The 25,215-nt window shown below is 43.8% G+C and overlaps 2 long non-coding RNA genes across 4 annotated transcripts in view; both read right to left on the reverse strand.

Annotated features, from left to right (window-relative positions):
* LOC127906897 (uncharacterized) overlaps positions 1-66 on the reverse strand; it is a 1,165-nt gene extending 1,099 nt beyond the window's left edge. The window contains exon 1 of the long non-coding RNA XR_008063056.1: positions 1-66. This exon is cut by the window's left edge and continues 547 nt beyond it. This is a non-coding gene — a long non-coding RNA (uncharacterized LOC127906897).
* Positions 67-1,234: 1,168 nt separating this feature from the next.
* Positions 1,235-25,155, reverse strand: LOC118392204 (uncharacterized). Of its 3 annotated transcripts, none has more exons than XR_004827321.2 (15): positions 24,988-25,155; positions 24,439-24,605; positions 22,385-22,535; positions 22,214-22,282; positions 22,025-22,084; positions 12,891-13,023; positions 12,704-12,791; positions 12,456-12,544; positions 12,109-12,214; positions 10,286-10,436; positions 9,926-10,082; positions 9,664-9,719; positions 3,681-4,373; positions 2,607-3,406; positions 1,235-2,386 (listed from the first exon to the last, which is right to left on the reverse strand). It is a non-coding gene; the product is annotated as an uncharacterized LOC118392204 (long non-coding RNA). The 3 variants fall into 3 exon arrangements; XR_004827320.2 differs by having other exon boundaries at positions 1,235-2,430; XR_004827322.2 differs by lacking the exons at positions 22,025-22,084; positions 22,214-22,282 and having other exon boundaries at positions 1,235-2,430.
* Positions 25,156-25,215: the final 60 nt, after the last annotated feature.

The following is a 25,215-nucleotide window of genomic DNA, read 5'->3' on the forward strand; positions in this document are numbered from 1 at the left end:
TGCGGTCTGAGTAGACCGTACTTCTATCTGCAAAACGGGAGTTGCCTTGGAGACTGCCTTATTGTGTTTCCTGTGGAATGTTAGTGGGAATGTTAGTGTGGAATGTTGTGTGGAATGTTACTGTGGAATGTTAGTGTGGAATGTTAGTGTGGAATGTTAGTGTGGAATGTTAGTGTGGAATGTTAGTGTGGAATGTTAGTGTGGAATGTTAGTGTGGAATGTTAGTGTGGAATGTTAGTGTGGAATGTTAGTGTGGAATGTTAGTGTGGAATGTTAGTGTGGAATGTTAGTGTGGAATGTGTAGACGATGACAGGATGGGCTGCTTCATCCCGTGGGCTAGAATCAGGCTGGTTCTAAACGTGTCATCTTTGGGCAAAGACTTAACTGACAGGTCCCCGTCACAAAACTCTTCGTTAAAAACGCTCAGTCAAGATGCCCCAGGATTCAATTTAGATTCGACACAGTATTCAAACAAAATGTTATTTTGTCACGTGCTTTCGAACACAAGCTTACTGTAAAACGCTTACTTATAAAGCCCTTAACCCACAATGCAGTTCAAGAAATGGAGTTATGAAATAAATATGTATGCTTAGTCATGTGAAATCCATAGATTAGGGCCTACTACATTTATTTCAATTGACTGATTTCCTTATGTGATCCGTAACTCAGTCAAGTCTTTGCAGCTGTTGCATTTCTATTTTAAGTCTGTCTTTCATTGATCCCTATAATTCTGCACTCGTTCGCTCAATGGATTCTAATGAGTCTGTTGACTAAATCCTAATTGAAAAGGGTACACCTAATTTAAAAGGGATGACTTAAGATCAATGTAATGAAAACTCAAAAGAGGAAATCCGTTGGCCAGCAAGTGGGAGGGTTTTCAGCGTGCGCATGGGAACCACGCCTGCAAAGCCCGTTATTACCCACCTGCATCAAGTAAGTCTGAATAGCAACTTCTGAGAAGTGTGTAGGAAAGGCGTACATTTCCTAAGTGGAGAACATTTGGTATTGCAAAACAGTTTTTAGCAGTAAAGTTGTTTGGGTGTATGTAGGATGAAGGAACAACGTAAAAACCTTCACAGAATGTCTGCATACTCTTACGCCTCTAAATTATGCATTGACAAGGCGGGTTCACACCCTCAACACAGCATAAAAACCCAAGTTGACTCATTCCCAAAGTGAACACACAAACTGAAACGGCTCCTGAGACAAGACAATAAAGACTTTGCAAACCTGTCGAAACGGATAACTGCTTTTGACGTTTATTTTGTAAGAAAAGACGGGAGAACAAAAAGAACAGAAGTCATATACTGTCTATAAAGATCCAAAAACACACTACTACTACACTCACTAACACAGCACACACCAGTACGAGCTGCAAAGTCTTTATGTTTTGATGTAAAATAATTGAAGCGTTTTTTAAATAATAATAGTCCAGAGAGTTGTATTACAAATAAATCTACTGTCCTGCATTCAAGACGAAACGTGATCGTTTAAGACCAATCTAATTCCAACCTCTATGGCTGGCTGTGTTTACACAGGCAGCCCAGTTCTGATATTTCTTTCACTAAATCTGGCTTTTGAACAATTAGATCAGCTCTGAAAAAGATCTGATGCGATTGGTCAAAAGACCAATTAGTGAGAGGCCTCCCGAGTGGCGCAGTGGTCTAAGGCTCGGCATCGCTGTGCTAAGCTGTGCCACTAGAGATTCTGGGTTTGAGTCCAGGCTCTGTCGCAGCCGGCCGTGACCGGGAGACCCATGGGACGGCGCACAGTTGGCCCAGCGTCGTCCAGGTTAGGGAGGGTTTGGCCGGCAGGGATGTCCTCGTCCCATCGAGCACTAGAGACTCCAGTGGCGGGCCGGGCGCAGTACACACTGACACGGTCACCAGGTGCACAGTGTTTCCTCCGACACATTGGTGCGGCTAGCTTTCCAGGTTAAGCGGGCATTGTGTCAAGAAGCAGTGCGGCTTGGTTGAGTCGTGTTTTCGGAGGACGCACGGCTCTCGACCTTCGCCTCTCCCGAGTCCGTACGGGAGTTGCATGAGACAAAACAAACTACCATTTGGATACCATGAAATTGGGAAGAAAAAGGGGTGTAAAAAAACATATAAAAATAAAACGAAGACAAATTAGTGGAAAAAAGATCAGAATTGGGGTGCCCGTCTAAACCCAGCCTCAATGTGTTGAACATTGTCTTAGCAGTATGTTGATAATGAAAGAATGTGTGAGACTATGGAAGGGGCTAGAAATCGAGTTGTTCTGTAGGTATTGTGATGGAGCCGTGCCTGGCCTTGTTTCGGATGGGCGGTTGGATCCAGAGGGCACATTGTCTGGAGGGCAGGCTACGATGTCGGCTAGCTTGGACGCCATCGCTTCTTCACCCAACTGAGAGAGAGTGTGGGTTGTTAGATAGCTTTTGTTGGCCAATTCTGTGGCAGAGGAAATGCACAACGGTCATTAACCAACATAATTTGTATATCTGCAAGTATTCCCCCTAAGCCATGTCCATGTAACACATGAGAAATGTGTGGGTTGTACAGTACAAAACGCCTGAGTGGTTATATGGACACATTTTGAACACTGTGTTTCTGAGTCTTTTTCTTACCTTTTTCTTCTCTGTTCCTTCCTTCTCTCTCTTTCTCTTCATCCCTCTCCCATCCTCTCTTTCTTTCTCTCGTTCAGGCCCCTCTCCCTTGCTCTCCCTCTGAGCTGTTGATGACCTCCTGTCCGGTATTATCGCCGCCCTGTTTGGATATTTCTCCCTCCTGATTGGATGGCTGATCGTCACCGTCCACCCTCACTTCCGGTGCAGGCTCCGCCTCCTGTTGGTGTTGAGCAGCAGGACCGTCTTCAGAAGAGGACGTTCCCTCCGGCCGATAACCTCCCTTCTGCTCCCATGACCTCACTTTCTGCCCATGCCCGGCCCCTTCCTCATCTAGCTCTGCCTGAGCAAGCTCTCTCTCAGAGCTCCGCCCGTCACACACAGGATCTGAGGCATGTTCGGGTCATTCATTCCTTCATTGGCATCCTCCTCTCCCTCTTCCTCCAGCACTCCGATGCTCTCTACCTCCTGAGCCTTTATCCTTCCTTCCCCCTCGCTCTCCACTCGGAATCCTCCTATCCCTCCCTCCGCCAACCCTCTGAGCACCTCTCCTTCCTCTCATCCTCCCTTCTCCGTCCAACAGCCGAATCTCTCCCTCTTCTTCATCCTCCATCTCCTCCCCCTTATAATCATCAAGGTCTCCATCAAATATCCTCATCTGGGAAACCGTTCTCTTCCTCTTCCAACTCATCCTCCTCTTCTTCATCAGAGCTGTTGATATTAATGATCGTGTGATCTTCGTCAATGGATTGCTGTTGCCGCTGTAGGGCTCTGCTGGACTGGGCTAACTGGTTCTGGTGAACCTGTAGAGTTCAAGAATTGTATTTAAAAGGCGCAATACGTAGAGATAGCTCTGCCATTTTCTGGTTTCTAAAATTCATATTTTTTGGGCCTGATTTCAGTTTGTGACAATACAAGCTATGTGTAGTGTAGATAATCATTGTACCATCCATACCTTTGTGAAATGTATTTTCAATAACCCAAAATATAGTATTTTGTACAAAATCAAAAGATAAATGACACACAAGCAAAACTTAATGACAGGACATTTAAGTGAAAATTAAGTGATTTTTGTACCTGTATGGGAAGATCTAGTGCTGTAGGTTGACCAGGTGCTGGAGGCTGTGGAGCAACATCTGCTGGAGCTGGGCTCCAGGCAGGGAGTCAGTCCCGACTCCTAACCCCACAGAGGGTTCCCCGAGTTGGGCCACACCGGTGGAGTTGAGAGGGGGAACCAGAGAGACTAGCGGAGATGGAGGGAACAAGTTGACGGTGTAGTTTGGGGTGGAGGAGGGGAGGAGAGGGTGAGGGAGGGAGGTAGAGGGAAGGTCGTTGGAAAGGGGGAGGGAGATGTCCCCACCCGGGTCGCCTTTTTGACAGGGCATGGGGAGTGTGACGCCACCTGGTGCTAAGGAAGACCGGGAAGAGTGGCCGCAGAGCTGGTGCCATCTTGGCTTTCCAACATCCGCATCCTCTGTGGCACGATGACCACACCATCGTCCGAATCGCTCTCTAGCGAAATCTCCACATCCGACGCCTCTTCTTTGTCGTAGAGGATGAAAACGGGTCTCTGGCCGCCGGAGAGCACTGGAAGAACCAGAGGTAGGTGGTTGTCCAGAGAGCTGGGGAAGGGAGGTCCGGGGGCAGGCCCCCTTAGGAGGTTGGATGCCTGGGGGGGGGTTTGAGGGTGAGGGGAAAAGAGAGGGAGGGGGGGCGCGGATGGAGGAGGGAGTTGCATATGGTCAGGGCCTCTGTACAGAAGGAGGATACCTGGAGAAAGATGGGGAGAGATGGGGATAAAGAGAAACAGATTCAGGAAGCAAATGTATTCCAAAAAGGTCGCTTGCCAGTCCAGTACATATCACTAAGGATGCAAATTTGCCTGAGCTAACCAAGAGCAGAAAACAGCAGCACACATGGAAAACACTCCTACGCTATAAACAAATCTTCCCAGAGTATTACACCTCTCTAAACCAGTCTAAACAGTCCTCAACAGCACGAGGGTAAAATGACACCACTGAACACACGCAGGTGTTCATCCAGTAGCTTTATCACCTGAGCTTCAGCTGAGAGATAATGCCTGAAATGCATGTAATTACGGTCGCATCCTTCACACGCCTCAGAACAAACTGCACAATCAACTCTAGAAAATGAATCCGCTGTTGTAAATGCTTTCATAGGACATGTTCATAAGGTTACACTATAAGGGCGGCTACTTTGAACAATCTCAAATAGAAAATATATTTGGATTTGTTAAAAAAAAAATTGGTTACATGATTCCATGTGTTATTTCATCAGTTTTGATTATTCTACAATGTAGAAAATAGTCAAAATAAAGAAAAACCCTGGAATGAGTAGGTGTGTCCAAACTTTTGACTGGTACTGCACGTACACACACACACAGTGCTTGTATGTGTCGTTGAAATTGTTCCATGTTGCGTTTATATTTTTGTTCAGTATGCAGTAGATATATCAAATAGGGGGGAGTGAGGCTATGGGGGTTTTATAAATAAGCATCAACCAGTGGGTCTTGCGTCGTATACAGAGATGACCAGTTTACAGAGGAGTATGGAGGGCAATGATATGTCCTATGAGGCACATTGGTGGCAAATCTGATGGCCGAATGGTAAAGAACATCTAGCCGCCCGAGAGCACCCGTACCTGCCGATCTTTGAATTATGTCTCCGTAATCTAGCATGGGTAGGATGGTCATCTGAATCAGGGTTAGTTTGGTAGTTGGGGTGAAAGAGGAGCGATTACGATAGAGGAAACCAAGTCTATATTTAACCTTAGCCTGCAGCTTTGATATGTGCTGGGAGAAGGACAGTGTACTGTCTAGCCATACTCCCAAGTACTTGTATGCAGTGACTACCTCAAACTCTAAACCCTCAGAGGTAGTAATCACACCTGTGGGAAAAGGGGGAATTTTTCTTACTAAACCACATGACCTTTGTTTTTGGAGGTGTTCAGAACAAGATTAAGGGTAGAGAAAGCTTTGTTGTAGAGCATTTAACACAAAATCCAGGGAGGGGCCAGCTGAGTAAAAGACTCATCTGCATATAAAATGGATGAGAGAGCTTTCTCTCTGAGCTTCTTTCTGAGCTATGTTGTTGATTTAAATTGAGAAGAGTGTGGGGCCAAGGATTGACCCTTGGGGTACTCCCTTGTTGACAGGCAGTGGCTAAGACAGCAGATTTTCTGACTTTATACACTGCACTCTTAGCAAACCAGGCCAAAGACCCCTCAGAGACACCAATACTCCTTAGCCGGCCCACAAGAATGGAATGGTCTACCGTATCAAAAGCTGTGGCCAAGTCAATAAAAATAGATGCACAATATTGCTTAGAATCAAGGACAATGGTGACATCATTGAGGACCTTTAAGGTTGCAGTGACATCCATAACCTGAGCGGAAACCAGATTGCATACCAGAGACATCAAGAAACCCAGTCAGTTGATTATTGACAAGTTTCTCCAACACTTTTGATAAACAAGGCAAAATATAAATAGGCCTATAACAGTTAGGATCAGCGTGATCACCCCCTTAATGAAAGGAAGGACTGTGGCTGCCTTCCAAGCAATGGGAACCTCCCCAGAAAGGAGAAACAGATTAAAAAAGTCAGAGATGGGCTTGGCTTTGATAGGGGCAGCAACCTTAAATAAGGGTCTAAACCATCTGACCCAGATGTTTTTTTGGGGTCAAGTTTAAGGAGCTCCTTTAGCACCTCGGACTCAGTAACTGCCTGCAGGGAGAAACTTTGTAGTGGGGCAGGGGAAAAACAGGGAGAAGCATCGGGGATAGTCGCATTAGAAAGGGTGGGAGATGAGGACATGTTGGACGGACAAGGAGGCATAGCTGAGTCAAATAGGAATCCTGACTTAATGAAGTGGTGATCTGCCTCTGGTACTGTGTCCCAGATGTCATGAAGATTAGGAACACTGAGGCCTTTGTTCCTCCAGGCTCTCTCTATCTCAGTGACACCCCCCACATCTTATCTATGGAATGCCAGCTGTAGGTTTTTACCTAGCCATCACTTAGATGCCAGCCCCAGTTTAAAAAACTCATCTCAGTTCACTCAGAATGAAGGAAATAAATGTCTTACTTACAGTATTAGTTAAGTCAATAATTGCTAACTACTCATCTCAAACAAATAAGGTGAATACATAATTTTCCCCTCACACGCTACAAGCTTGGCACACCTGTATTTTGGGAGTTTCTCCCATTATTCCCCAAAGATCCTCTCAAGCTCTGTCAGCGTGGATGGGGAGAGTCGCTGCACAGCTATTTTCAGGTCTCTCCAGAAATATTAGATGGGGTTCAAGTCCGGGCTCTGGCTGGGACACTCAAGAACATTCAGAGACTTGTCCCGAAGCCACTCCTGCATTGTCTTGGCTGTGTGCTTAGGGACGTTGTCCAGTTGGAAGGTGAAACCCAGTCTGAGGTCCTGAGCAGGTTTTCATCAAGGATCTCTGTACTTTGCTCTGTTCATCTTTGCCTCGTTCCTGACTAGTCTCCCAGTGCCTGCCACTGAAAAACATCCCCAGCATATTGCTGCCACCACCATGCTTCACCGTAGGAATGGTGCCAGGTTTCCTCCAGACGTGACGCTTGGCATTCAGGCCATCAGACCAGATAATCTTGTTTCTCATGGTCTGAGTCTTTAGGTTCCTTTTTGCAAACTCCAAGCGGGCTGTCATGTGCCTTTTACTGAGGAGTGGCTTCTGTCTGGCCATTCTACCATAAAGGCCTGATTGGTGGAGTGCTGCAGAGATGGTTGTCCTTCTGGATGGTTCTCCCAGCTCCAAGAGGAACTCTAGAGCTCTGTCAGAGTGACCATCGGGTTCTTGGTCACCTCCCTAACCAAGGACCTTCTCCCCCCCGATTGCTCAGTTTGGCAGGGAGGACAGCTCTAGGAAGAGTCTTGGTGGTTCCAAACTTCTTACATTTAAGAATGATGGAGGCCACTGTGTTCTTGAGGACCGTCAATGCTGCACACATTTTTTTGGTACCCTTCCCCAGATCTGTGCCTCGACACAATCCTGTGTCAGAGCTCTACGGACAATTCCTTCGACCTCATGGCTTGGTTTTTTGCTCTGACATGCACAGTCAACTATGGGACCTTATATAGAATCAAATCAAATGTATTTATATAGCCCTTCGTACATCAGCTGATATCTCAAAGTGCTGTACAGAACTGTCATATAGACAGTTGTGTCTTTCCAAATCATGTCCAATCAATTGAATTTACCACAGGTGAACTCCAATCAAGTTGTAGAAACATCTCAAGTATGATCAATGGAAACAGGATGCACATGAGCTCAATTTCGAGTCTCAAAGCAAAGGGTCTGAATACTTAAGTAAACAAGGTATTTCAGTTTTTATTTTTAAAACATTTGCAACAATTTCAACAAACGTGTTTCCGCGTTGTCATTGTGGGATATTGTGTGTTGATTGCTGAGGAATATTATTTTTTTAAATCTACTTTAGAATAAGGCTGTGGAAAAAGTCAAGTGGTCTGAATACTTTCCGAAGGCACTGTATGTATGCATGTATAGATATATCTCTGTGTGTGTTCTATGCGTGTAGTTGTGTTTGTGCATGTGTTGATTGTGTGCTTGCAGTGTATGAGTTGGTGTGTGTGTGTGTGTGTGTATGTATATGTTCTTATTTAAAGTGGAACGGAAGAGGCAGAATCATGTTTACTTGGTTGCTTAAACAGACCACCAAACCAAAACACGACAGTAGGCTAGTCACAGCCCCCAAATAACCCTTTAGTCCCCCTCCCTGAGTGTGTGTGTGTGTGTGTGTGTATGTACTTTCAGGTTGCAGTCCCTCTGTGTGTATCGGGGAGGGGGGCAGAGAGAGCGGGGAGGAAAGGAGCACACGCATAAAGAAACATAATCACAAACATGACCAAAATTATTGGCACCCTTGGTAAAGGAGTAAAAAAAATACTATTTTATGCAAATACTGAACCATATTGTATGCTCCATAAAATGGAAAATTATATTATACTAATACAATTGCTCAGAGAAAGATTTTGTTAATATTTTCACACTCAGAAAGACACCGGTCAAAATGAGCCTTTGAGCCTTTGTCTAAAATGTTTTATGAGATTAGAGAATACATTGGGGGATCTTAAGACTTCATCCATACAGAATCTTTCCAGATCCTTGATATCCTTCGTCTGCCTTCAATTCAAACCACAGGTTTTCAATGGGGTTCAAGTCCGGAGACTAAAATGGCCCATTGCAAAATGTTGATTTTGTGTTCAATTAACAATTTCTTTGTGGAATTTGCTGTTTGCTTGGGGTTATTGTCTTACTGAAAAATCCACTTGCGGTCAAGTTTCAGCTTCCTAGCAGAGGCAACCGGATTCTTGGCTAAAATGTCCTGGTATTGGGTAAAGTTCATAATGCTGTTGACCTTAAGACCTTAACAAGGGCCCCAGGACCAGTAGAAGCAAAATTGGCCCATAATATCAGCGATCCACCACCACCATATTTTACAGTAGGTATGGGGGTTCATCTCTGCTTATCACAACTTATTTCAAACACCAAACCCACCACTGGTGTCCGTGGCCAAATAGTTTTCATTTTCATGTCATCTTACAAATGTAGATGCTTGGAGTTTGCTAAACGGCATTGGCAATTGGATCGGAACCGGCGCTATGGCCAGATGAAAGCAAAATAGAGCTCTTTGGCAGCGCACACCACCAGTAGTAGGTTTGGCGTTGAAAGCCGGATGTAATAAGCAGAGAACAACCCCACATACCTACTGTAGAATATGTTGGAGATCTTTGATATAATAATTTTGAAACCTTATCTTTTAAGATATTTTTTTATTATTACTTGTTAAACAAAATATGGGGTTCAATTGGATTAGTATAAAATCATTTCCCAAACAAATTAGCATACAATATAGCTCAGTACTTGTATTATTTATTCTATACAGTCTTTTTTTGTTGTTGCTCGTCTTTATCAAGGATGCCAATAATGTCGTTCATGGCTGTATTACAGGGAAGGTAATACAACACACATATGAGACACACACAACTGACCTTGTGTATATCCTCCTTCAGTAGAGATCCACTGGTCAGTATGACTTGTCTCAATGCTGCAAAGAGAGAGATGTATAACTATATTCATCACAGCTCGTCAAGATATCATTGACCTGTGATTGATTGTAAAATGCTAAAAATACACTATGAAAGGGATTGGTCATTCATTGGCAACATGGACTGGAAAATGTATACATTTGTTTTGCTTACACACATCTCCAATAATCAACAAATGTCAGCACACTAGATAAAACCCCCTCACCTCTGAGTGCAGACAGGCAGGTGTCCTGATTGGCCAGCGAGTCTCCTTTCCTCTGGAAAGAGGCGCCGCCCTTGTCGCTCACAGCCAATCCAGGCTTCCGGCTTTTAGAGCAGGGCTTTTTGGAAACCAGATCACGGAGCTGAGGAGAGCTGGTGGGCTGGAGAGGAGGAAAAAGAGAGGAGAGGGGGATGGTGTTAGACTTAAGTGGAGCGTGAGTAAATATTGTGCAATGGCACCCTATTCCCTATGTAGTGCACTACTATTGACCAACATTTTTTGACCAGAAATAGTGCACTACATAGCCATAGTAATGACCATCCTAAGCTTCTCATTGGCAATATACCAATCAGATCCTCTTACCCTAACAGAGTCCGCCAAGGGTGTGTTGTCACCCAGCAGGTGGGACCGTAGGAGCTCAGAGTGGGTGGGGCTTCCCTGCAAGACACTGTCTGAGGCTCCTCCCACTCTTACCCAGAGTTCTAAGGTACGGTACAAGGGCCCACGCACTGCACTATGGGTCAAAAGGAGAGAGATTATGAACATACGAATACAAATAAAGGAGGTTTGGAGTGTGTGTAGTTCGCCAGTGTGTGTGTGTCAGTGGAGGCTGCTGAGGGGAGGACGGCCCATAATGGCTGGAACGGAGTGAATGGAATGACGTCAAGCTATGCGTTTGAAGTATTTGATACTAGTCTACTCATTCCGCTCCAGCCTTTACCACGAGCCCTGCCTTCCCAATTCACTTATTTGGGGTAGGGGGCAGTATTAGGTAGCTTGGATGAAAAACGTGCCCAGATTAAGCTGCCTGCTACTCAGCCGTAAAAGCTAGAATATGCATATAATTAGTACATTTGGATAAAAAAACACTGACGTTTCTAAAACTGTTTGAATGATGTCTGTGAGTATAACAGAACTCATATGGCAGGCAGAAACCAGCCCCCATTGAAGATACAGGGTGATATTAGTTATGTTTCACTTCCCAAGGCTTCCACTAGATGTCAACAGTATTTAGAACCTGTTTTGAGGATTCTACTCTAAAGGAGGGGCTCATAAGGGCTCTTTGAGTGAGTGGTTTGGCAGAGTGCCACAGCTTAGGTCTGGCGCGCTCACGTGAAAGGTAGCTACGTTCCACTTCATTTGTACAAACAAAGGAATTGTCCGGTTGGAACATTAATGAAGTTATGTTAAAAACATCCTAAAGATTGATTCCATACTTAGGTTGGCATGTTTCTACAGGCTGTAACGGAACTGTTTGAACTTTTCGTCCGACGTTCAGCGCGACCTGAACACGCTTTTGGATTTGTTTACCAAACGCCCTAACAAAAGAAGATATTTGGACATAACTGATGGACATTATCGAACAAATCAAACATTTATGGTGGAACTGGGATTCCTGGGAGTGCATTCTGACGAAGATCATCAAAGGTAAGTGAATATTTAAAATGCTATTTCTGAGTAATGTTGACTACCCAATATGGCGGATATCTTTTTGGCTGCTTTGTTGTCTAAAGGCTGTACTCAGATTATTGCATGGTTTGCTTTATCCGTAAAGTTTTTAAAAAATCTGACACAGCGGTTGCATTAAGGAGAGGTTTATCTGAAGTTCCATGTATAATAGTCGTATCTTTATCAATGTTTATTATGAGTATTTCTGTAAATTGATGTGGCTCTCTGCAATATCACTGCATGTTTTAGAACTACTGAACGTAACGCGCCAATGTAAACTCAGATTTGTTTATATAAATATGAACTTCATCAAATAAAACATACATGTATTGTGTAACATGAAATCCTATGAGTGTCATCTGATGAAAATCATTAAAGGGTAGTGATAAATTTGACCTCTATTTGTGCTTTTTGTGACTCCTTTCTTTGGCTGGAAAAAAATGGCTGTGTTTCTGTAGCTTGGTGGTGACCTAACATAATCGTTTGTGGTGCTTTCGCTGTAAATCATTTTTGAAATCAGACACTGTGGCTGGATTAACGAGAATTATATCTTTAAAATGGTGTAAAATACTTGTATGCTTGAGGAATTTGAATTATGAGATTTTTGTTGTTTTGAATTTGGCGCCCTGCACTTTCACTGGCTGTTGCGGGGGGTTCCGCTAGCGGAAGCCTCCTTTGGTTTGTATGTACGCGTAGCGCACATGGGGTTTGTGTGTGTGTGTGTGTGTGTGAGATACCTGAATGCTCTCTGTTGTCCCAGGCTGGTTTCAGGTAGAGGGGTCCAGGCAGACAGGGTCTGAGAGAACAGTCTCTGTAGCACACTGGAATACTGCACTGCCTAAACTGAGATAGGAAAGAAGAATTCAAGTCCATCAGTCCACTAATTAATAAAACACCCATTGCATTTAGATTTTTTTTTTCAAGCCAGCACTTGCGTAGCCTGATCCCAGATCTGTTTGTGCGGTCATGCCAACTCCTTGTCCCTCATTGTTTGACTAGACAATGAGAGCAATGGAGTTGGCATGAGCGCACAAACAGATCTGGGACCAGGCTAGCACTTGGGTTGCCTTCAGTAGGTACTTACGCTGTGATGAGAGCGTGCAGCACCCGCAGAGTATCTTTGTGTATGGCAGGCAACACCAGCAGCTTCACACACCCATCAGCTGTTACATTCTGTTGATAAAGAGAGCCTTGTTAACGATACACCAAGACCCCCGTGTACCTAACCTTAAACATTCAACCACCAAAAATGCAGTATTACATTTTCTGGGGGTGGAGGGGGGTGTTTGACAAAACAGTGGTGAGTGAGTGAGTGAGTGAGAGAGAACTCACTATGCTCTTGGAGCTGACCGCCAGGACGCGACAGACCAGATTGAGCACCTGCTGTACAGGTAGACGCACTGCAGAGGCCGGGTCCACACTGTGTGTGTGTGAGAGAGAGCGAGAGAAGAGACAGACATGAACAATTGTAATTTGGGTAGTTAGTAAAAGCTTCCAGTGTGTGTGTGTGTGGACCTACCGGAGTGTGTGTTTGAGAGCCAGGCAGGCAGCTCTGTGTCTGTGTTGTAACTGCAGCAGGAGGAGGGGGTCTGTGTCATGCAGAGGAGAGTAGGGCAGCTCTACACCTGGCCCTTCATACTGCACTGTCCCTTCTGAAACACAAGAGGGCAGAACACACAGTAGGGAAAGAGGCATGACTCACTAGACTCGATAATAGGGATGGGAATCGTTCCTTTCAAGCACGATCTAGATACATGGGCTCTGATATGGATACTTTTAGTTTGAAACGTTTCGGTTTGATTTGGGGAACAACATTTGTTGCATGAAAACATTCATTTTCCGTTCTAAATTCAAACCTGTTACCGATGATGCTATAGCCTCACACTAAATTCTCATGCTGCTCTGTTGTTCGCTACAGACTTTAGTCCGAGACTGTCATCATTGAAGTTGTTCGTGGTGACGAGGGCACGTGGGGCTTTGTACAAAAAGTCCTCAGCGATTTGATCGTATCTAACCAATCAGAGTATCAAAGCCAAAGACTAATTTTCAAACCGCCGCTCTGGCCCAACCCATTGGCTTCTAAACCAATCAGATGGCGCGAATGTGTTCAAATTTGGTGAAGGGTTAGGGAGGTATTCATTGCGGAGGAGAAACTAATGTCCGTGGGCGTGGCGTAGCATTTGGCTGGAGCAAGGAGTCTGGGTTGCCAGGAAACGGGAGCTGAGGATCTGAGCATCCAGATTAGGGGGGTTTTATCTGAACTCCCCATCATTCTGTTTAACTTGCCATTTTAACAGATGCTTTTTTTATAATAATGATTCAATATTTATAGCCAATTAATATAAAACACAGCTTTGGATTTCACCCCAGTCTCAAAAACAAAATGGTGAAGCTCGCAAAAAAATGATTGCTGCACTTGTTATGAAATTACAAATTTAACCTGTTCCTGTAAAAATGACCAAATACAATAACTGTTGAAAGCAAAACTACCAAAACTATTTCTTATGGTCAAACCTGGCAATCGAAAAGACCCAATCAGCAGTTAGATGTGCAAATCAGCAAGATGTAAGTTGTATCCACTCTGGTAGCCTACACAACTCCACTGGTAAAACACAATTTTCTACAATGCATTTAGTAACAATAACCCAGCAAATTAAAACTGTTGTCACCCAACTAATAAAGCCTACGATTTGACATTGCAAAAGCCATTTTACAAGCATTGGAATGCTGAAGTTGCCATGCAGGAGTTTGAATATAAGATCAGTGGTAGAGATGCACGATATATCGGTAAGCATATCGGAATCGGCCGACCTTAGCTAAAAATGCCAACAAAAGCAGAAATACTAAGCGCAAACTTCCAACAACTAAACAAGTTCAAGTCGAGCAGTCATTTGAAAGAGGAAGAAGGTTTCAGCGAGACAACTCAAAGGTGAAATCCATTAATGCCAAGATAATGGAATTCATTGCCCTTGACAATCAACCGCTCTCTGTCCTGGATGATGTTGGCCTTCGCCGACTGGTCGAACACCTCGAGCCCCCGTACACACTACCAAGTAGGCGCTATTTTTAGATGTTGCCCTACCAGAGTTACACAGTATTGTTGAAACGCACATCCATGAGCTACTTTCTATGGGCGTCACTGCTATTAGCTTGACTGAGATTTGGACCAGCGAAGTCAGCCACATGGGCATGCTGAGTCTGACAGCACCGTGGGTCGACAAGGATTTCGTACTGAGGAAAGCCGTATTGCATGCTCAAGAATGTGCTGGTTCACATACCGCTGCTGCCATTTCAATGGTATTTCAGAACATTTGAAACATGAACACACTCCCAGCTCCATTCGAACAACTGACTTGAGAAATAATCTAATTAACCGCGTCTGCAGCAGACGTAATACCCCTCTGTCATGGCATTGAAACGCCTGCTCAACAAAACACAGACCGTGGGGTTAAAACTTGCAAAAGTATTCCACAAGAAGCTGTGAACAAGCGGTTCGGTGGCATTCTCTCTGAGTCGCCACCATGCTCGGTGCTAGGTACCTATAGCATCATGCTCGGTGCTAGGTACCGCTACGTCGATTGAGACAAGAAACAGGGTTTACTTGAAATGTTACAGACAGCTGGACAAGACGGAAACGGACAGTGACAGTGCGCACCGAGGATGAGAGGCCACGGACAGACCGAGCTGAAACTTCACTGCTTGACATGTATGATGAAATCCTGATTGAGACTGAACTAATCTGGAGTATTTCTCCTGTCTTATCTGGTGTTCTGTGTGAATTTACAGTTGGAGTCAGAAGTTTACATACACTTAGGTTGGAGTCATTAAAACATTTTTTCAACCACTCCACAAATTTCTTGTTAATTAACAAACTATAGTTTTGGCAAGTCGGTTAGGACATCTAATTTGTACATGACAATTTATTTTTCCATTAATTGTTTAGACAGATTATTTCACTTATAACTCACTGTATCACAATTCCACTGGGTCAGAAGTTTACATACACCAAGTTGACTGTGCCTTTATTACTTAAAAATCATATAATGTGATTTTCTGGATTTTTATTTAGATGTGATTTTCTGGATTTTTATTTAGATTCAGTCTCTCACAGGTGAAGTGTACCTATGATAACAATTACAGAGCTTTACATGCTTTGTAAGTAGGAAAACCTGCAAAATCGGCAGTGTATCAAATACTTGTTCTCCCCACTGTATATCCTGACTCAGTTACACCAGCTCTGTCAGGCGGAATGGGCCAAAATTCACACAAATTATTGTGGGAAGCTTGTGGAATGCTACCCGAAACATTTGACCAAATTTAAACAATTTAAAGGCAATGCTACCAAATACTAATTGAGTGCATGTAAACCTCTGACCAACTGGGAATGTGATGAAAGAAATAACAACTGAAATAAATCACTACTATTTTTCTGACATTTCACACTCTTAAAATAAAGTGGTGATCCTAACTGACCTAAGACAGGGAATTCTTACTAGGATTAAATGTCAGGAATTGTGAAAAACTGAGTATAAATGTATTTGGCTAAGGTGTATGTAAACGTCTGACTTCAACTGTATGTATACTCTCTCTAATTCTCTCCCTTTCTCTCAGAGGACCTAAGCTCTAGAACCATGCCTCAGGACTACCTGGCCTGATGACTCCTTGCTGTCTCCAGTCCACCTGGTCATGCTGCTGCTCCAGTTTCAACTGTTCTGCCTGTGGCTATCGAACCCTGACCTGTTCACCGGACATGCTACCTTGTCCCAGACCTGCTGTTTCAACTCTCTAGAGACAGCAGTAGAGGAGCGGTAGAGATACTCTGAATGATCGGCTATGAAAAGCCAACTGACATTTACTCCTGAGGTGCTGACCTGTTGCACCCTCTACAACCACTGTGATTATTATTATTTTACCCTGTTGGTAATCTATGAACATTTGAACATCTTGGCCATGTTCTGTTATAATCTCTACCAGGCACAGCCAGAAGAGGACTGGCCACCCCTCATAGCCTGGTTCCTCTCTAGGTTTCTTCCTAGGTTCCGGCTTTATAAATAAATGTGATTGATTCAACAAATGAACAAGAAAACAGCACAACAAGTAAGTGAAAGAAATAGGTTTGGATTATGTTTTACTGGTAATGGGGACATATGTAAATGCCAACAAAATAACTTTTTGGTCAGTGTGTGTGTTTCAACTATGCTTAAAAGGCAGCAATTTTTTTTTATATATCGGTATCTTTGTTTTGGCAAGGAAAATATTGGCTATCGTTATCGGCCAAAAATGTCATATTGGCGCATCCCTAATCAGGGGGTATGCCTAGCTCTTGTTGGCTCTTGAGCAGCTGCGCTCTGTGCGCACACACAGTTAACATCTGGCTTGGAGATCAATGACTGTCACACACATTTACGTGCTTAGTTAGATAGGCTACTATTCAGTCTATTCAGTCACAAAAGACAAGAGGTATTTTCGAATGGGGGAAATAAAATGACATGAGTAAGACATCAGTGAATCGGTGGTTCGTTACGTTTGAATCGATTTTCAGACTGATTCATGCTACATTTGCATTGGTTTGGGCTCCCGTGGACCGGTGCCCTCGTATCTTAAACATTTGAACCGGTGAATCATTACCTCCCTAGCAGATAAGCATAATTCTGGTTGTAAAACCCTGAAGACAATTTTAATGTTTTTATCATTCATTAAAGCATCTGAGAGTAGGAGTGCTGATCTAGGATCAGGTCTCCCCTGACCATGTAATCTTATTCATTAAGATCTATAAGGCTATACTGAGCCTAGATCAGCGCTCATACTCTGAAACACTTCAGGAAAGAAAAAGCATTCTCCTCCTGATTCAGAGCCCTGGAAGAGTTGTGCCAGTATGCCATTGGCCGAGGCCAGCAGGCAGTGAATCTGATTGGTCCATCCCCCCCCCTCCACCACTCTGCCCAAACAGGTCAGATGACCATAACACTCACATGCTACCTGGAGATGGAGAGATATATGGAGAAGATAGAGGTGGAGGAGAAAAGTGAAGGAGTTGACAAACATGAGGTTATATAAATAAAGCATACAAATAGAGATTTAACATGGAAGAAAATGTGACCCTGTTCAAATGTGAGGCATTTGAACATTGTTTTTGCAGAAATGTTTTCTAGAACATGTTAACTTACATTTACATTTTACATTTAAGTCATTTAGCAGATGCTCTTATCCAGAGCGACTTACAAATTGGTGCATTCACCTTATGACATCCAGTGGAACAGCCACTTTACAATAGTGCATCTAAATCTTTTAAGGGGGGTGAGAAGGATTACTTTATCCTATCCTAGGTATTCCTTAAAGAGGTGAGGTTTCAGGTGTCTCCGGAAGGTGGTGATTGACTCCGCTGTCCTGGCGTCGTGAGGGAGTTTGTTCCACCATTGGGGGGCCAGAGCAGCGAACAGTTTTGACTGGGCTGAGCGGGAACTGTACTTCCTCAGTGGTAGGGAGGCGAGCAGGCCAGAGGTGGATGAACGCAGTGCCCTTGTTTGGGTGTAGGGCCTGATCAGAGCCTGGAGGTACTGAGGTGCCGTTCCCCTCACAGCTCCGTAGGCAAGCACCATGGTCTTGTAGCGGAACTTTCATGTGCCTTAATAACAAACTTGTATACCATCTGTAAATACGAATAAACATTTAAAATTACGAGCCTAGTTGGTGTAGACACGAAGAAAAAACAGGAACCTTTCCGCTGGAAATGATTGGCTGAGATAATGGTTGGGCGTGACCTGCCCAGGAGAGGAGATTGGATTGATCTGCCATGTAGCATGCTTCTGTCTATAACATGAGATATTATTATAACATGAAGATATAATGAAGAACTGAAACATTTTCTGCTACTGCTCTCAACATTGAAGTTAATAGCGCTATCGACAAAGCTCAGCAGTATCTGGAGGATGATAGTGCCATGCTGACTCTCTTTGACTCTAACCAGACAATGAGGAAATCCTTGATTTCGGTGAAAACCTTTTTCATTGAACTAGACATTGTGGTCTTCTGATGACAATGGTGGGGAAGAAACTGTGTCGTTGTCACGGAAGTTGACCCAATTTTCAAATCAGTGGAATCCCCGGTGGAAGCAGAGGATTAAATTACATTACAACGGCAACAATGGCATCCATGACAGAGAGGAAGAAGCATTCATCCATGTACAGTTGAAGTCTGAAGTTTACATACACCGTAGCCAACTACATTTAAACTCAGTTGTTTTTAAACAGGCTTTTTAAGCTCTGCCCACACATTTTCTACAGGATTGAGGTCAGGGCTTTGTGATGGCCACTCCAATACCTTGACTGTGTTGTCCTTAAGCCATTTTGCCACAACTTTGGAAGTATTCTTGGGGTCATTGTCCATTTGGAAGACCCATTTGCGACCAAGCTTTAACTTCCTGACTGATGTCATGAGATGTTGCTTCAACATATCCACATCATTTTCCTTCCTCATGATGCCATCTATTTTGTAGTACACCAGTCCCTCCTACAGCAAATCAACCCCACAACATGATGCTGCCGCCCCCGTGCTTCACAGTTGGGATGGTGTTCTTCGGCTTGCAAGCATCCCACTTTTTCCTCCGAACATAACAATGGTCATTATGGCCAAACGGTTCTATTTTTGTTTCATCAGACCAGAGGACATTTCTCCAAAAAGTACAATCTTTATCCCCATGTTCAGTTGCAAACCGTAGTCTGGCTTTTTTCTGGAGGTGTTGGAGCAGTGGCTTCTTCCTTGCTGAACGGCCTTTCAGGTTATGTCGATATAGGACTTTTACTGTGGATACAGATACTTTTGTACCCGTTTCCTCCAGCATCTTCACAAGGTCCTTTACTGTTGTTCTGGGATTGATTTGCACTTTTCGCACCAAAGTACATTCATCTCTAGGAGACAGAATGCATCTCCTTCCTGAGCAGTATGATGGCTGCGTGGTCCCATGGTGTTTATACTTGCGTACTATTGTTTGTACAGATGAATGTGGTACCTTCAGGCATTTGGAAATTGCTCCCAAGGATGAACCAGACTTGTGGAGGTCTACAATTATTTTTCTGAAGTCTTGGCTGATTTCTTTTGGCACTGAGTTTGAAGGTAGGCCTTGAAATACATCCACAGGTACACCTCCAATTGACACAAATTATGTCAAATTATATCAGAAGCTTCTAAAGCCATTTTCTGGAATTTTCCAAGCTGTTTAAAGGCAGTCAACTTAGTGTATGTAAACTTCTGACCCACTGGAATTGTGATACAGTGAGTTATAAGTGAAATAATCTGTCTGTAAACAATTGTTGGAAAAATGACTTGTGTCATGCAAAGTAGATGTCCTAACAGACTTGCCAAAACTATAGTTTGTGAACAAGAAATTTGTGGAGTGGTTGAAAAACAAGTTTTAATGACTCCAACCTAAGTGTATGTAAACTTCCATCTTCAACTGTACATGACTAAACCAAAGACTCCACTATGCCAGTAACCATTTCACTGTACTGTTTACACCTTCTGTACCCTGTGCATGTGATGAATAAGCATAAGATTATTTGATATACAGTACCTTGCGAAAGTATTTGGCCCCCTTGAACTTTGCGATCTTTTGCCACATTTCAGGCTTCAAACATAAAGATATAAAACTGTATTTTTTGTGAAGAATCAACAACAAGTGGGACACAATCATGAAGTGGAACGACATTTATTGGATATTTCAAACTTTTTTAACAAATCAAAAACTGAAAAATTGGGCGTGCAAAATTATTCAGCCCCTTTACTTTCAGTGCAGCAAACTCTCTCCAGAAGTTTAGTGAGGATCTCTGAATGATCCAATGTTGACCTAAATGACTAATGATGATAAATACAATCCACCTGTGTGTAATCAAGTCTCAGTATAAATGCACCTGCACTGTGAGTCTCAGAGTTCCGTTAAAAGCGCAGAGAATCATGAAGAACAAGGAACACACCAGGCAGGTCCGAGATACTGTTGTGAAGAAGTTTAAAGCCGGATTTGGATACAAAAAGATTTCCCAAGCTTTACACATCCCAAGGAGCACTGTGCAAGCGATAATATTGAAATGGAAGGAGTATCAGACCACTGCAAATACCAAGACCTGGCCGTCCCTCTAAACTTTCAGCTCATACAAGGAGAACACTGATCAGAGATGCAGCCAAGAGGCCCATGATCACTCTGGATGAACTGCAGAGATCTACAGCTGAGGTGGGAGACTCTGTCCATAGGACAACAATCAGTCGTACATTGAACAAATCTGGCCTTTATGGAAGAGTGGCAAGAAGAAAGCCATTTCTTAAAGATATCCATAAAAAGTGTTGTTTAAAGTTTGCCACAAGCCACCTGGGAGACACACCAAACATGTGGAAGAAGGTGCTCTGGTCAGATGAAACCAAAATTGAACTTTTTGGCAACAATGCAAAACGTTATGCTTGGCGTAAAAGCAACACAGCTCATCACCCTGAACACACCATCGCCACTGTCAAACATGGTGGTGGCAGCATCATGGTTTGGGCCTGCTTTTCTTCAGCAGGGACAGGGAAGATGGTTAAAATTGATGGGAAGATGGATGGAGCCAAATACAGGACCATTCTGGAAGAAAACCTGATGGAGTCTGCAAAAGACCTGAGACTGGGACGGAGATTTGTCTTCCAACAAGACAATGATCCAAAACATAAAGCAAAATCTACAATGGAATGGTTCAAAAATAAACATATCCAGGTGTTAGAATGGCCAAGTCAAAGTCCAGACCTGAATCCAATCGAGAATCTGTGGAAAGAACTGAAAACTGCTGTTCACAAATGCTCTCCATCCAACCTCACTGAGCTTGAGCTGTTTTGCAAGGAGGAATGGGAAAAAATGTCAGTCTCTCGATGTGCAAAACTGATAGAGACATACTCCAAGCGACTTACAGCTGTAATCGCAGCAAAAGGTGGCGCTACAAAGTATTAACTTAAGGGGGCTGAATAATTTTACACGCCCAATTTTTCAGTTTTTGATTTGTGAAAAAAGTTTGAAATATCCAATAAATGTCGTTCCACTTCATGATTGTGTCCCACTTGTTGTTGATTCTTCAAAAAAAAAGAAAGTTTTATATCTTTATGTTTGAAGTCTGAAATGTGGCAAAAGGTTGCAAAGTTCAAGGGGGCCGAATACTTTCGCAAGGCACTGTAGTGTGCATTTACCAGAGACGGGTAATGTGAAGAACATGACCTGCACCAAAATCAGATTATCTAGTCCTTGGCCTATATCCTAAGTTAATTTTTGCTACTATTTTTTGCTACTTACTTTCACCATATTTAGTCTTGAACCCTTTGGTTGTTTACTACACTGTGAATCCTTAAAGAGTTGGGTGGGACTAAGGTTTAAGAGGGTGTGAACAATGCTGAATGGGTGTAGACAAAGAAGAGCTCTCCAGCAGGAGTACCAAAACATTCACAGGCCATTTTCCCTAAAGTGAGGTTTGAAAGTTTATCAACTTTCAAAAACACAATTACTTTCACATTGTTCCTCAACTGCAGTGTATGATATACCATTTTCTAGATCGGAGTCTCTACTTTTATCCAATGTAAAAAAACACAATTTCAGTACATAGGACCGAATCCAGGTGGTGAGTCACAAATAAACTGTAGACAAACCTCTTGTACTTTTGGGTTGGCGCTGTCCATTTTGGCTAAGAAATAGGCACCCAGTTTGTCCTGTTGAAGACAAATTGTCAGACAGAGATAAAACAACATCAATAACAACAACACAGTGTCTCCCAAATATGATGTACTAAAAGAGCATCCTATTTGTAATGTAGTTTATGAGTGTGTTGTAATGCTCACCCTCAGGGAGCCACAGGCTCAGGGATAGGTCATACATGCAGTCATCCCCTCAATGGTAGCTAGGTGACACTAAACATACACACACCATTACCGAATTCTGCTCTAGTATTCCTCAATACTTACGTAGTTAACTACTACTGTATACAAGCAATTTCCCCAGCCCTAACTTACCTCAGACTTGAGGCCTAGCAGCGAGGTGAGGATCCCCAGGATAGAGTTGAGGCCCACCTCCCTGGCCAGCTCAGGTAGCTGGGAGGAATAATGGAGCAGGTCCTGGAGGACCCCCACCGCTAGCTGGACGGACGGGAGGGGGGTCCTTGGACTGGGGGTAAGGGAAAAAAGGGTTTGAATTAGCTTAAGTAGATTTAAATTTTTTATAATCAATATCAAGAGATTTAACCCAGTTATTTCTGATGTCCCTATCCACATTTGATTAAGCAAATTCATTAAAATATGTGCCTCCCTCTAGGCTATGCATTGTGCTGTACAGGTGTGCATCTTCAAATCAAAGTTTGTCACGTGCGCCGAATACAACAGGTGTAGGCTCTATCCAATAATGCAAAAAAGGTATTAGGTGAACAATAGGTAAGTAAAGAAATAAAACAACAGTAAAAAGATATATACCGTAGCGAGGCTATATACAGACACCGGTTAGTCAGGCTGATTGAGGTAGTATGTACATGTAGATATGGTTAAAGTGACTATGCATATATCATGAACAGAGAGTGGTAGTAGCATAAAAGAGGGGATGGCGGGACACAATGTAGGTAGCCCGGTTAGCCAATGTGCGGAAGCACTGGTTGCTTGCTCAGTCCAATTGAGGTAGTATGTACATGAATTTATAGTTAAAGTGACAATGCATTTTTGATAAACAGAGAGTAGCAGCAGCGTAAAGAAGCCTTTTTGTCCTAGACTTGGCACTCCGTTACCGCTTGCCATGCGGTAGTAGAGTAAACAGTCTGACAATTTTTAGAGCCTTCCTCTGACACCGTCTGGTGTAGAGGTCCTGGATGGCAGGTGAACTCTTCACGACTGTCTTGGTGTGTTTGGAACATTCTAGTTTGTCGTTGATGTGGACACCAATGAACTTGAAGCTCTCAACCTGCTCCACTACAGCCCCGTCGATGAGAATGGGGTGCGTGCTCGGTCCTCCTTTTCCTGTAGTCCACAACCATCTCCTTAGTCTTGGTTACGTTGAGGGATAGGTTGTTATTCTGGCACCCCCCGGCCAGGTCTCTGACCTCCTCCCTATAGGCTGCCTCGTCGTTGATCAGGCCTACCGCTGTTGTGTCGTCTACAAACATAATGATGGTGTTGGTGTCGGTGTCGTGCCTGGCCATGCCGTCGTGGGTTAACAGGGAGTACAGGAGGGGACTGAGCACACACCCCTGGGGATCTCCAGTGTTGAGGATCAGTGTGGCACATGTGTTGTAACCTACCCTCACCACCTGGGGGCGGCCCATCAGGAAGTTCAGGATCCAGTGGCAGAGGGAGGTGTTTAGTCCCAGGATCCTTAGTTTAGTGATGAGCTTTGAGGGCACTATGGTGTTGAACGCTGAGCTGTAGTCAATGAATAGCATTCTCACATAAGTGTTCCTTTTGTCCAGGTGGGAAAGGGCAGTGTAGAGTGCAATAGAGATTGCATCATCTGTGAATCTGTTGGGGCGTTATGCAAATTGGAGTGGGTCTAGGGTTCCTGGGATAATGGTGTTGATGTGAGCAATTACCAGCCTTTCAAAGCACTTCATGGCTACGGACGTGAGTGCTACAGGTCTGTAGTCATTTAGGCAGGTTGCCTTTGTGTTCTTGGGCACAGGGACTATGGTGGTCTGCTTGAAACATGTTGCTATTACAGACTCAATCAGGGACATGTTGAAAATGTCAGTGAGGACACCTGCCAGTTGGTCAGCACATGCCCGGAGCATACGTCCTGGTAATCCGTCTGGCACCGCAGTCTTGTGTATCTTGGATTTGACTCAGTGAATGTTTTGGACAGATGTGTCTCCGGTGTGTGTGTGTGCGCTTATTGTGAAGGTCTACAAAAGCGCTTCACTTGGACTGAAATAGGTGCCGGTGCAGTTATATTTCGGTGTAGGAGATATACTTTCTAGTTAATATTCTATAAGAGCAACAGGAGCTCAAGCAGTAGAACATTTCAGGTGCTCCTCCTGAGCTCCTGCCATAGTTAAGCACGGGTCTACAGGTGTCTTCCTACAGTGTCTTACCTGTATGACCTGTTGTAGGGACCGTAGCCATAAGAGACAGTGTTGTTGGAACGCATCACTAGAACTGTCTTTGACCAGCACAGAGAAGACAGCCCCTCGAACTTGGTTTTGCTGTTGCCGAGTTTGGCGTTGCTGATTCCCACGAGACCACCGACAGCTCCAGTACTCTGAGGGATAAGAGCGAGGAGTGACATCAACCAGGCCATCAACACTGCTATACAAACTTTAGAAGCAAAGCAACATTAGAGTTGGCTATGTAGCAAGATATGACACAATGGTATTCAGCAAGGGAAAAACAAAGACTAGCACGAGTCGATTGCATTGAGACATCAATCATTGAGACAGCTCCCGAGTGGCGCAGCTGTCTAAGGCATCTCAGTGCTAGAGGCGTCACTATAGACACCCTGGTTCAAATCCAGGCTGTATCACAACCGGCCGCGATTGGGAGTTCTTAACTGACTTACTTAGTTAATTAAAGGTAATAAAAAAAATAGAAAGCAGACGGGATGCCATGCGTGGCCAATACCAAGAATAGCAAGCCAGTTTTACCTGTGTCGAGAACACGCCGTGCTCCCGGTAATTCGCTAAAAGTGCTGGTAAATATTCGGTCCGCTGCTCTTTCAGAACGGACACCAGACCCTCGGTTGGTTAGCCGCATATTGGAGGGGACATGCATCCAATCCGCTGTTACAGCCATCTTCCCACTCCGCCACACTAAAACGTCTAAATTATGCGACGGATGTAGTTATTCGAAAGATGTTGACGTCATTTATATGC

Source organism: Oncorhynchus keta, chromosome 13 (assembly GCF_023373465.1).
Source record: "Oncorhynchus keta strain PuntledgeMale-10-30-2019 chromosome 13, Oket_V2, whole genome shotgun sequence".
Taxonomy (NCBI): Eukaryota; Metazoa; Chordata; class Actinopteri; order Salmoniformes; family Salmonidae; genus Oncorhynchus; species Oncorhynchus keta.